The following is a 2,808-nucleotide window of genomic DNA, read 5'->3' as shown; positions in this document are numbered from 1 at the left end:
AGTTTGTTTTCAGTTTGGAAATGTTACATATTCCATTATTGTGGTTTTGATTTCTATTTACCTAATGCGAGTGGGGTTGAGCATTGTTTTGTGTGTGCTTGTTAGTATTGGCCACTCATTTGTCTTTGGAGAAATGTCTGTCAAAATATTTTGCTCATTTTTGAATCAAGTTGTTTGGCTTCTTTGTCATTGTTGAGTTTTAGGAGTTCCATATACACTCTGAATATTAATCCCTTATTTGATATATAATTTCAAATGTTGTCTTCCATTCCACAGGTTGCCTTTTCACTCTGTTGCTCGTGTTCTTTGATGTACCAAAGTTTCTCACTTTTATGAAGTTCAATTGGTATATTTTTGCTTTTGTTGTCTTGCCTTTGGTGTCATATTAAAAAAAATCATTGACAATCTACAGCCATGCTACCCTGAACAAGCCCGATCCCATCTGATCTTGGAAGCTAAGCAGGGTTGGGACTGGTAGTACTTTGATGGGAGACCACCTAGGAAGACCAGGTGCTGTAGGTATAAAAAATAAAAAAAAATAAGGGATTGTAAGGTGACAAGGTCCTTGCAATCTGTGAGGTCAACCAAAGGGTGCCTCGCCTTAAAAAAAAATCATTGACAAATCCAATGTCATGAAGATTTTGCTCTATGTTATCTTCTAAGACTTACTTTTTTGGTTCTTACTTAGGCATGTGATCTATTTTTAATTAAGTTTTGCATATGGTGTCAGGTAAGGGTCCAATTTTACTTTTGCATGTGAATATGCATTTGTTGAAAAGACTACTTTTCCCATTGAATGATCTTGAAAACCTCGTTGAAAATTATTTTACTATATAAGTAAGGATTTATTATTAGGTTCTCTATTTTATTCCAGTGGTCTGTAGATTTGTCTTTATACCAGTACCACACTGTTGTTTTGATTACTGTATCTTTGTAGTAAGTTTTGAAACACAAAAGTGTGAATCCTCCAATTGTTCTTTTTTAAGATTGTTTTAGCTATTTGGTGTTTCTTAAAGTTCCATATGAATTTTTAAATTTTATTTATTTATTTATTTATTTTTTGCCAAAAATATCATTGGAATTTTGATTGGGATTGCATTGAATTTGTAGGTCAATTTGATAAGTATTGACATCTTGCAGGACATTTGGTTCATGGAAACATCTGGTCCATACCAAAAGGTCCTTGAAATTTGGTCCTGTCCAGAATGTACATGAGCATATTTGGTCCATATCAAATGATTCATGATATTTGGTCCTGTCACAAATGTTTATGCTTAGAAAATGTCTTTCTTTTCAAATAGCACTTAACATTTATTTATGCTTTGGGTTTACAGGATTAATACATAAAAATTCTATAATTTTTTATTGGTCCAATAATTGTGCTGTGACTGTATTGTCAATAATAACTTATCCTGCCTTGGTAGTCTAGCTGGTAATAGCACACAAACTTAGGTAGATGGGTCAGGTTTTGAATCTTGCAGAAGAGAGGGATTTATATTAACTAGAAACCAATTGTTTTTATGAACATTTTGAACAGAACCAAATTTTAAGGACCTTTCAATGTGGACAAAATGTCTCCATGAATGTTTTGAACAGGACATTTTGGCATGTCCCAGATGTCTCCATGGACATTTGAAACCAAACCAAATGTCTTCTTACTGTATTGACATCTTAACAATATTAAATCTCCTTATCTATGAACATGGGTTTTCTTTCCATTTATTTATGCCTTTAATTTCTTTCATCAATGTTGTACAGCATTCATTGTACAAGTTTTTTTTACCTCCCTGGTAAGGTTAATGCCTAAACACTTTTTTTGTTGTTACTATAGTAAATAAAATTGTTTTCTTAATTTCCTTTCCAGATTATTTATTGTTAGTGTATAGAAATGCAACTAATTTTTGTATGTTGACTTTATATTCTACTACTTTGCTAACTTTGTTTTCTTAGCTCAGACAGTTTTTTGTTTTGTTTTGGTTTGGGTATTTTTGGAGTCTTTAGTATAAGATCATATCCTGTGAAGAGAGATATTTTACTTCTTTATTTCCAATTTAGATGCTTTTTATTTCTTTTTCTTGCCTATTTTCTCTGGTTAGGACAGTCAATACTACGTTGAATAGAAGTGGGAAAAGCAAGAATCCTTGCTTTGTTCCTGACCTTAGAGAAAAAGCTCTCAATATTTCACTATGATAATCACTGTGGATTTCCATATATAGCTTTTATTATGTAGGGGTAGTTTCCTTCTGTTTCTATTTTGTCTTTATCATGAAATGTTGTTGAATTTTGTCCATTGGGTAGATCGCGTATTGTTTTGTTAATGTAATGTGTTACTTTAATTTTTATATATCAAAACATCTTTGCATTTATTGAATAAATTCTACTTGGTTATCATGTATAATCCTTTAAATATGCTGTTGAATTTAGTTTACTAGTGTTTTGTTGAAGATTTTTGCCATTTTTCTAGGTTACTTTAGTGTTCTCATGGAAAATGTACCCAATCCCCTGGCTTCTCAGTTTCTTAATCTAGTTCTAAAGACTTACTCCTTCAATATATCTAAGCTACTGACACTCTCAATCACACATATCCACTTAGTTGTGAATCTTATCCTTTTCTACTCTTCCCTGTATGTGAATGGACATGTTGAGTTTGGGGTGCTAGTGAAGAATTAAAATGGATATCCAATATATGCAGTTAAATCTGATTCTAAAATTCAGAAAAGTCATTTGAAATGAAGGTAAAAATTTTCAGGGGCATGATCTTAGATAAGATAGCATGGAGATAGACTGTAGAGTGAGAATAGGAGCAAG

General features: G+C 32.1%; 1 pseudogene; it reads left to right on the top strand.

The window, feature by feature from the left end:
- Positions 1–404: 404 nt before the first annotated feature.
- Positions 405–522, top strand: LOC112472314 (annotated as a pseudogene).
- The last annotated feature ends 2,286 nt before the right edge of the window (positions 523–2,808 follow it).

This window comes from Pteropus alecto, unplaced genomic scaffold (assembly GCF_000325575.1).
Source record: "Pteropus alecto unplaced genomic scaffold, ASM32557v1 scaffold76, whole genome shotgun sequence".
Taxonomy (NCBI): domain Eukaryota; kingdom Metazoa; phylum Chordata; class Mammalia; order Chiroptera; family Pteropodidae; genus Pteropus; species Pteropus alecto.
Note: the sequence above shows the minus strand (reverse complement) of the source record. Positions and strands in the feature narration are given on the sequence as shown.